Here is a 10965-nt window from a genome sequence, read left to right on the forward strand (position 1 = left end):
ATTTTATGTTGTATCTGTGCTTCTCTTGCCCTGTCTGTGTTGCTAGTCTTTCCTAGGAAATTTCTGAATGGGATACCTCTGGCAAGTGGCGGGGAGGGGGAGATGTATGGCCCTTCACTGCGCTATGCTTTCAGGGATTTTGGTTGCTCCCTAGGTGGGCCACCATGCCTGCCTTTTGTACTATGTCTCCCTTTTTTGTCCCTTAGCTTGTCTTTGTTGACCTTTGATAGACATTGGGGTTTTTGTCCCTTGGGTTTTGCACAGTAGGCTGTCTCTGTTGTAGAGTCATGTAGACCTCTGTGTTCGAGAAAAAACGGACTGATGACTTAGTAGTTTGGTCCTTTTAATCATCCAACCAACCAACACAAGTAAGCATACCTCACACGCACATGACTGCTGGCTGGTAGCTCTGACTGAAATATGTTCCATGTAAAGCTTCCTGGCAGATTAAAACTGCGTACCAGACAGAGATTCTAACTCAGGACCTTTGCCTTTTGTGTGCAAGTGCTCTATCGACTGAGCTAACCAAGCACAACTAATGACTCATTCTCACAACTTTAATTCTGCCAGTACCTCGTCTCTTACCTTCCAAGCTTCACAGAAGCTCGTCTGCAAACCTTGCAGAACTAGCACTCCTGGAAGAAAGGATATTGTGGAGACATGGCTTAGCCACACCATGGGGGATTTTCCAGAATGAGATTTTCACTCTGCAGTGGAGTGTGCTCTGATATGAAACTTCATGGCAGATTAAAACTGTGCGCAGGCCCGAGACTCGAACTCAGGGCCTTTGCCTTTCGTGGGCAAGTGCTCTACCACTTGTTTCGTCTTTATATGTTCAATGCTGGGTACTATGAACCTCTGACACACTATTTTCAATAGTTTACTTTCATTTTTAACAATACTCATCTAAAAATTGTTACACCCTCACAGCAAGAGACTTAAGCCGCTAAGCACACTGAATGTGTAAAGGACAAACTGAATGTAATTGCCTTCAGATAGGCATAAGCCAAAATCCAGTAGTATTTAAAATAAACTGCACTGAATTTTCACTGGTAGTTGATTTTCATCATTCCATTAAAGGAAGTTGCAGAGCAACTATTAAAGTCAAGATGGTGTATACACAGTGCAAGTAGGTAGTACTCTAAAATACAGTATTTATATTGGGTACCTATTAAAGAGACTCACTTTTACAAGGCAATCTGAACAACTATTCTGGACTTCAAACAGTGCTAATCCAGCTACATGTAGTGAGTGAAAATTGAATTTCCTCACAATTTAACACATGAAGCATCCCCAACTCTCTTGTGGTTCCCTTTTTAGGTACTCCATGTCGACGTCTGCTTGTAGATATGTATCGTCGGTAGGTTTTCCTGCTTTACTTCTCGACGTGACAGCGACGACTCTCCGATGTCACGTCGAGAAGTAAAGCCGGAAAACCTACCGACGATACATAAATTATGTTAAAAAGGGTTTATATGTTAAGATCAATGGACGACTTAGAGGAGAACGGGAGCGATAGGAATTTGGATCGGAATGCTCGAGGTGGGGATTCTATGAGTGTTGGATCAGTAGAACGTGTGAATGATAATGCAAGGGAGGTAGAATCTGTAGATCGCGTTACTGCAATCCAGCTCCCAGTTCATAGCCACACACCGTCCTCTGGCATCCCAACGAGAGGGCCTCAGCAGCTTCCTGTCGTGACTACACAGACTAGCTTACAAAGAGCACAGTAAAAACCTTCTACAAATGTGCAATATTTTTCAAAGGTGCGCTATTGACACCTCCTTGAAATGTGACTCCCCCTATTTTAGAAATCCCCTGCCCACTGCAGCCCTACTCTGCACTGCCATCTCGGTTGAGTCCACAGGTCGACGAAGGCACCGCGGACGCTCCTGATCTCACGAAACGGCCGAATCTGCAGTTGTATCACAATTCTCTCCCACACAACGGCCTCCCAGTAGCTTGTAGCTCTCAATGCCGCCAAAACTACGGCACTCTATTGTCACAGATCCTGTCAGTTTATGATGATTGATTGAAATTACATCGGCCGGCCCATGCCGCGGCCTGCAGGAGCACCACCACCACCTGATTTAGGATTTTTTAATGGTTTCATCTACAGATAAGACAAGGCAAGCTGCTTCAAATGCAGCTGTTAATGCGTTAATCTTGACAACAGCTGGCTCCCAGACACATGCTTCAAAGTTATCACTGATGTCTTCATTGTTGATGTCCACACCATACCAGCAATTACCTTGTGCATGTTTGTGGCGCAGTTTGTTGAGAATGTTAGTTGCATCAAATCCAGCATTATCACACAACTGTCTAGGTATAACCTCCAGAGCCTTTCTTTTCCAGAAATAGTACGTGAGTAGTCACATAACGCTCGACTCAGTTCCATCTCGATTGCACCACCACCTGCAACAACAGAATCATTCTTTATTGTACGCTGGACTATCATAATGGCATCATGAAGGGATCTTTCAGTCTCTTCCATGAACTGTTCTGCACCACCCCTCAGTACAATTGAACAAGTCTTTGCATTGAGGCAACCAGTAAAAATGTTAAATCTTTCACTGCCTACTTGTCTTTCTTCAAAATACTCGCAGTTGCCAACAACTGAATCTTTCAAGTCATGAGCAGTTGTCATTACGGAACCTCCACAAGCCTCCATTGTACGTTTCAGATACTCTTCCGGGACTCGTCCAGCACAAAACATGTCTCTGTCAGCAAAGTACTGCTTTGCAACATCAACAATGGGTAGCTTAGACAGTACTACCTTTGCTCCACTTTTGTGTATTAAATCCAACTTTTCATACAATATTTTCCATTCAGCGTCCACCACCTTCTGATATTCCTGTACATTATCCACTCTGATTTCAGCATTGTCCCTTTCAGCTTTGAGCTCCAGTTCAATGTTAGGCAGAGCAATTTTGGGGTTTCAATACATCTTTGGCTGCATTTCAAAATGCAACGCGTGCTACCAACAGCGAATCTTCCAATGCACCTCCTGTCACCTTCTTGATCCCAATCATATTGAGCGGTAAAAGCTCATCCAAAAGTAAACCAGCATCAACGACCATTTTTGAGAAGAATCCTTTTTGGTGGCTTATTAGCTTTGAACTTAGGGCTGTCGCTGCGCATTTCTCTAGCAATGAACGATGTTCAGCTATATTTTTCTTATCAATCTTTACAGCTAGGGAATTGATTTTATCAACTGCCAGTTGTATAGCTTAACGAAAAACTTTTATTATAATTCGTGGATGTATACCTTCTTCTACGAATGGTTTAATCTGTTTCAAAAATTCACCAGCCAGCAAAACCACACTTGTTGTTCCATCGCCAACCTCTGCGTCCTGTGACTTCGCTATGTCAACAAGTGTCTTTTCTTCTGAGGTCATCAGTCCCCTAGAACTTAGAACTACTTAAACCTAACTAACCTAAGGACATCATACACACCCTTGCCCGAGGCAGGATTCGAACCTGCGACCGTAGCGGTCGCGCGGTTCCAGACTGTAGCGCTTAGAACCGCCGGGATGAACAACATCCAGTAATTTCATAATGGTAGCACCGTCATTTGAGATGGTGGACTTTCCGTTTTTGTCTACTATTAACTTATCCATTCCCCTTGTACCAAGTGTTGTTCTGACTGCATCCACAACACTACTGCAAGCAAAACGTTTTATGTTGGGAAATAGTTTCATATTTCATTCATATGCTCCAGTTTCTCAAGCATTAGATCGAAAAGTAGTAGTACGAGATTTTTATATAAATTTGGAATAATCATATTCTTCCATATAATTTGTGTGATGTTCCCGTTTCTTTTCTTTCCTTGTTCTAACAAAACATCTTGTCATCACTAATCCTGTAACTATTCCTGTCATTGTCAAAACTTATTCTCTGGTTAACTTCACTAACCCTGCCAGAATCATCAGCTTAGTTATCCCATGTTTATTCTTCAGTTAGGCGTTATTACGTATTCATACAACGCGTTTTCCGCGCTATTCCGAGAATACACCTTAAGCAGCTGCTAACCGGTGACTGTGCAATTGACCCTTGGTAGTGTAGCGATCTGGCAAAAGTTTTCTGTCAGAATTAAATTTTCTTGGATACACCGAGAAGATTACATAATCTTTTTTACTTACTAATCTTGTTAGTAGTTCATTTTCACTCTGGTTCTCTGAATATATGGCAAAAGTTCTCTGTAGAAATTTCATTTTCTTGAATACACCGAGAAGATTATGTAATCTTTCTTACATGTTATTTCTGTTAGTCGTTTACTTCCACTCTAGTAGTCTGAGTCTATGGATCTCACTAATAATTACAGCAACACTGATCATTTGCACACACAATCAACCGCATAAACAAAAACAGATTGGCATTCAACCGTTCGGGTTGATTTGGCTCGGCTCGTATAGCCCCGTCTCCTTTTGTCTGCGGGAAATTTTTTTTATTTCTAGATGCGACGGGGATTGCATTGGCAGAGACATCACATACACTATGCACGCATTCAAAAATCAACTTATGATTCGTTCAGAAATCAACTTAGAATGCATTCAAAAATGTTCAAAAACCAACAGGGATGCGCTTCAAAGTCATGTGAATGATCGATAGACCAATATGTGCTGGATGCTAGGCGTTTTGTGAAACAAAATTTTTTCCTTCAAGAATGCGAATTTGGCGCCCTCTCAAATTGCCCAGGGCCTATACCCCGGTTTGCTCCTCCCCCCATAGATCCCGGCTCGACACATCGTATGAACCATAAGTAGAGTCTTGTCACAGTAGCAACGTACTGAGGGATCAAGTCACCTACAGATTACATTATGATCTCTTAAGGAATTTATGTTTTTATGAGTGGGTCAGCAGAGCATCAAATGTTTATTGACACAAAAATAAAACTGAAGATTGGAAAAGTGGAATTAAAAGAGTTAAGTGACACTAAATGGGCCTCTAAATGTGCTTCATGTCTGGCTGTGAAGAATACAGTTGAAGCTGTCATTGTAACCCTACTAAACATTGAGGCAGAAAATTCAGAACGATCTTCAGAAGCATCAGGATTTAGTGCAAAGTTAATTTTTTTCTCATTTACGCCTGTTCACATGTTTGCTAGAAATGTGAAAGTAACTATTGATTTCCTTCAGGGCAAAGACTGACATTGTTGGTGCTATCAAGTTAGCAGAAGCTACAAGAGATCAGTTTAATCAAATGCGTGAATCGACTAAGGTTTCACTTATGTATGGAAAGAAAGTGTGGATGTGGCAACAAAAACAGGTGCTGATATTCCTGCAGATTCCTCTTCTCTTGTTAGAATTCGAAAGTTGAAAACATCTAGGGGGAATATTGTGTGATTTGCCGAATAAAGGCAGCCTGGAACCTGTACAATCAACTGATTTCAAATCTTCAGTATTTGATAAAGTTTTACGTCAATGAACTTGAGAGTTGCAATATTTCAGAGTCTGGAATAATTAAAGGAATCACTTGTCTAAACCCAAAAAGTGAATATTTTATGTATAAACAAATGTTACTGCCGTTGGCACAAAATTATTCATGCAATACTGAATCGTTGGAGGCGGAAATTAAGACATTAAAAAAATCTCATTGGACATGAACAGCAAACTGGAGTGAAGACTATCAGTTTACTTGCACTGCTCAAGTTGTCACAGTAGTATATAAAGTCAAATAGCTTCCTCTGCATCAAGTGAAAGAACATTTTCATGTTTGCGACGTACAAAAAGTTATTCAAGGAATTCAGTGTTTGATGAACGCCTATGTTATTTGTTTATTCTTGCAGTAGTAACAAAGATCATTATAATGTTACTTATAATCCGTCTTGATTGCAAACTTATTTATTCAGAACCATCTTCAGATCTGTAACAATAATGATACTATTTACTATTTTCCGGAAGCAAATCTTTTTCATCCTATTTAATCAACATCAAATGTACCAGAACGTACCTGATATTTCAGTTACAGGAGTAACCCGTCCAAATCTAGCTAATTTCACATGCTGCGTCACATAAAATTGGTTGGCAGAGTGCACGTCATTTATATTAATTATAACACTATTACCGACAGGTGGCGTCTGGTACATTTGTTACATTCCATTTGCACATACTATATTCAGTAGATTTTTTTATTAAAAAATACTTAATTAAAATACATAGATGTCAAGGTTAAAATCTGTACTTATCAAAATTAAAAAACAGTAAAATTATCATTTTTATACGATCTAAAAAACATAGGGCGATTTATATATCTATGGTGCTGGTGTGGACTTGTTTTCCTCTACGGTGTGCTTCCCTGGTTCCCGCCATTTCGGTGTTGTGCCGCGATCCGCTCAGTCGTCTGATGTCCATCGTCGCGGGCAAGAGGGCCGCGCAAGAGGGCCCCGTCAACGACGCCAGGCGCTGCACGCATCTTCCGGCTTCTCCACCATGCACCATCTCTCATCCCTCGGCCTGGATCTCCACACGCAACAGTTGTCATCTTAGTAAGTCGTCATAAATGCTAAAATAGACGTTATGATTGAATTCGATTTGCTCGTTGAGGATTAAATCCGGATCTTTATTTTTGTGGGTGTATATTTCAATTTCTTCCAAAATGTTAAGAAACCGTCCATTATGAGCTCTATGCAGGATGTCTAAATTGTGTTCAATGTTCGTGACTGAGTGCTTTGACGCAGCCATATGCGCCCCGAAAGCTGTTCTGTTTTGAGAGTAGGTGTGCTCCCTGAATCTGGTTTCAAAGTTCCTACCAGTCTGCCCTCTATATTGTTTACAGCAGTCATTACATTTGATCTTATATACACCTGAATCCTGAAATTTATTCCTACTATTACATATTCTGTGCCGGAGCTTCAATTTTAACGTGTTATTTGTTCGGAACCCTATTTTAACTGGACTCGCATTCGGGAGGACGACGGTTCAATCCCGCGTCCGGCCATCCTGATTTAGGTTTTCCGTGATTTCCCTAAATCGCTTCAGGCAAATGCCGGGATGGTTCCTTAGAAAGGGCACGGCCGATTTCCTTCCACATCCTTCCCTAATCCGAGCTTGTGCTCCGTCTCTAATGACCTCGTTGTCGACGGGACGTTAAACAGTAATCTCCTCCTCCTCTCTATTTTAACGTTGGATTTACGAAAGCATCTTTCAATTTTATCTGTAATTCTTCCACTGTAAGTGACAGCCACATATTTTTTCTTGTTGTTCCTCTTAACTGTGACGTGACTTCCTTCTATTTGTTTCATTTGCCTCTTCTTTATCTTCCTATAAATATTCATCACCTGCTTACACGTATATCCGTTCGCTACGGCCACTTGTTTTAAAATACTTAGCTCCTTTTCTACTTCCTATTGGTTTAGTGGCAATCTTAGTAGCCTGTACACCATCGAAGTAAAATATGCCCATCTGTATCGTGGTGGGTGACAAGAGCGCGGCGGAGAAGCCGGAAGATACGTACAGCGCCTGGCGTCGTTGACGGGGCCCTCTTGCGCGGCCCTCTTGCCCGCGACGATGGACATCAGACGACTGAGCGGATCGCGGCACAACACCGAAATGGCGGGAACCACGGAAGCACACCGTAGAGGAAAACAAGTCCACACCAGCACCATAGATATATAAATCGCCCTATGTTTTTTAGATCGTATAAAAATGATAATTTTACTGTTTTTTTAATTTTGATAAGTACAGATTTTAACCTTGACAGCTACGTATTTTAATTAAGTATTTTTTAATAAAAAAATCTACTAAATATAGTATGTGCAAGTGGAATGTAACAAATGTACCAGACGCCACCTGTCGGTAATAGTGTTATAATTAATATAAATGACGTGCACTCTGCCAACCAATTTTATGTGACGCAGCATGTGAAATTTGCTGGATTTGGACGGGTTACTCCTGTAACTGAAATATCAAGTATGTTCTGGTACATTTGATGTTGATTAAATAGGATGAAAAAGATTTGCTTCCGGAAAATAGTAAATTAGTATCATTATTGTTACAGATCTGAAGATGGTTTTGGGCCGCGGTGGTCTCGCGGTTCCAGGCGCGCAGTCCGGAACCGTGCGACTGCTACGGTCGCAGGTTCGAATCCTGCCTCGGGCGTGGATGTGTGTGATGTCCTTAGGTTAGTTAGGTTTAAGTAGTTCTAAGTTCTAGGGGACTAATGACCACAGCAGTTGAGTCCCATAGTGCCCAGAGCTATTTGAACCATTTGAAGATGGTTCTGAATGAACCGAAACCGGTCATATCAATAAAAAAATTTGCAATCAAGACGGATTATAAGCAACATTATAAAATCACTGATTGCTGTTATCCCATCAGACATTATGTCTGTTTTTGCACAAAGATAACTGACTTGCAAAGAATGGTTGATGATTTCGCCACCAGTCACAACAACAGAAGGATTAATTTATCTTAAAAGTAAGTAAACACCTGTTGTTGTTTTCTACTACACAGTTTTTCGTTTTTTTCTCAGTGGTATCAATTTTTCTGTTTTCCACCCGAATGTAAAATGAATGTACAATCGAAACGCTTGTTTTGAGGTAAGGTTTGTTTTTGTTGTGTGGCATGTCTGGAAAGGGGTGTCATTGGTATTGGAGTATGTGATATGCGGACACTATATCGTAGCAGTTTCAGGCAGGCAGTGTTTTGTGTTTTGGTCTATGGTTCCTAAAAATAACTGCATAGGTCGGGCCTAGACTACACAGTTACGATACTGCCACTCTCAGCAAACAATTTTTTTTGCAATGTTTATGTTGTACCCATTCGAAATCCCCATATTTTCGCGTCCCTCCCGATAGTTTGGAACACAAAGAAAATGTCAGGCTATCTAGATTTAGGAGAGGTTGGCATAGGAAGTGATGATAGTGAGTTAGCAAAAGAGACTCTTGTGTTTATGGCCACAGAAAGAAACTGAAACCGAAAATGTTGTAGAAATGACCACTATTAAGTTACTTATGTAAACTGGCTGTCACACAAATATTTTTAAAAGGCCAGCCATTGCGACCGAGCAGTTCTAGGCACTTCAGTCCGGAACCACTCAACTGATACGGTCGCAGGTTTGAATCCTGCCTCGGGAATGGATGTGTGTGGTGTTCTTAGATTAGTTAGGTTAAAGTAGCTCTAAGTTCTAGAGGACTGATGACCTCAGATGTTAAGTCCCATAGTGCTCAGAGCCATTATTTTTGTTTTTAAAAATATTTTAGTCTAAGGTGGAATGGCTTTTGAGTCTGTTGCTTTAGGTTTAAAATACCAACAAAGAGACAGAACCAGTCACTGGCTTTATTACATAATTACAATGCATTTCGAAGGTTACTCCGTAATATTCAGCTGGTACAGGCTCAAATTTCATTGGTTTACATTCCATTTGCCAGCAACAAGTAAAGTCACCATGATGCTTTGAATCTCCTTGGAATTTTTTTCTACATCGTAAATGTTATCCATATCTATATTACTAAATGACTAACCCAGGGCACACACCCCAAACCCATTTGTACGTTGCCTATCAAACAACCTCCACGGGCAACAAAAAATTGATTTTCTGTATTTTGCGTAGTTATTGACGAACTTCAAAAATTTTAAATGCTGTCACGATCTACTCATTAAGAGGTACAACCTTCTGTTGGAAGTTTAACACAATAAAGCAACTACTAAAGTTAGAAACTGTGTGCTTGTCTCGAGGCAACATGCAAATGCCTGGATATCATTCAACCAGTATTAGAGGATGAGAGCATGCAGGAACTTCCGGCAAGTTTCACACGTAATTTTAAACCCTTTCAAAACTTTGTCTTGTTGACAACTCCCACAAAATGATGACAGGAAAACGTCTATCGCTTACTGCATTTTCACTGCCCATGCACTAAAACGGCATCATCAGGCATGACGTTTTAATATACAGGGTGTCCCAAAAAGAATGACTCGATTTTAAACAGAGTTATTTATTAGGAAGAAGGGCTTAACACAAACAAATTGCATATTAAATTACTCAAAAAGACAGACGTTTACAAAAATCCATCATAAATATGCAATATGTCATCCATTGGCTGCACAGACGACATCTAGTCGATAGCCGAATTCATCCCAAACTGAGCGTGAGGTGGCTTCTGTCACTGAAGCTGCAGCAGCTGATATTCTGGTTTTTAGTTCATCAATGTCACGAGGTAAGGGAGGAACGTAAACACATTGTTTAACATATCCCCACAGGAAGAAATCACATGGTGTTAAGTCAGGGGACCTAGGAGGCCAAGAGTGTAAAGCCTGGTCTCGCAGTCCTGTACGCCCTATTTAACGTTGAGACATGTTGGTATTGAGGAAACTGTGCACGTTGTTGTGCCAGTGCGGTGGTGCTCCATCTTGCTGATAGATGAAATTGTCAGAGTCAAGTTGGGGGAATAACCAGTTCCGTAGCATTGCAAGATATGATTGTTCTGTAACGGTTTCTTCCTCAAAAAAAGTAGTATCCATAAACTTGCTTTGCGAAACAGCACAAAGAACATTCACTTTTGGTGAATCTCATTCGTGTTCAATTGTTTCATGAGGATTTGCGAGCCCCCATATACGCACAATATGACGATGAATCTTACCGCTAATATGGAAAGTTGCCTCATCCCTGAATATCAACTGTGACGTAAAAGTGTCATCTTCCACGTCCTCTAGAATAGCATTGCTAAAGTCCACTAGCTTCACTTTGTCAGTATCTCAGAAAGCTGGTACCAGTTGTAATCGGTATGGTTTGAGCGGTAAACGCTACCGTAACACACGCCACACTGTCATGTGCAGTAACGCAACTTCTCGGCTAGCACCAAGCGTAGACTAGCGGGGGCTCCGCTCAAATGCTCGTCGCATTTTTTCCACTGTTCGTTGAGGAATGCGTGGCCAGCCAGGACTTCTGCCTTTACAGAGACACCCTGTTTCTTCAAACTGTTTATACCACCGTCGAATGTTCTTTGGTGATGGTGGTTTAGCACGA

General features: G+C 41.0%; 1 pseudogene; it reads right to left on the bottom strand.

The window, feature by feature from the left end:
• Nucleotides 1-2038: 2038 nt before the first annotated feature.
• LOC126249562 (T-complex protein 1 subunit eta-like) lies at nt 2039-3665 on the bottom strand (annotated as a pseudogene).
• Nucleotides 3666-10965: the final 7300 nt, after the last annotated feature.

The sequence above is a fragment of the Schistocerca nitens genome, chromosome 3 (genome assembly GCF_023898315.1).
Source record: "Schistocerca nitens isolate TAMUIC-IGC-003100 chromosome 3, iqSchNite1.1, whole genome shotgun sequence".
NCBI lineage: Eukaryota > Metazoa > Arthropoda > Insecta > Orthoptera > Acrididae > Schistocerca > Schistocerca nitens.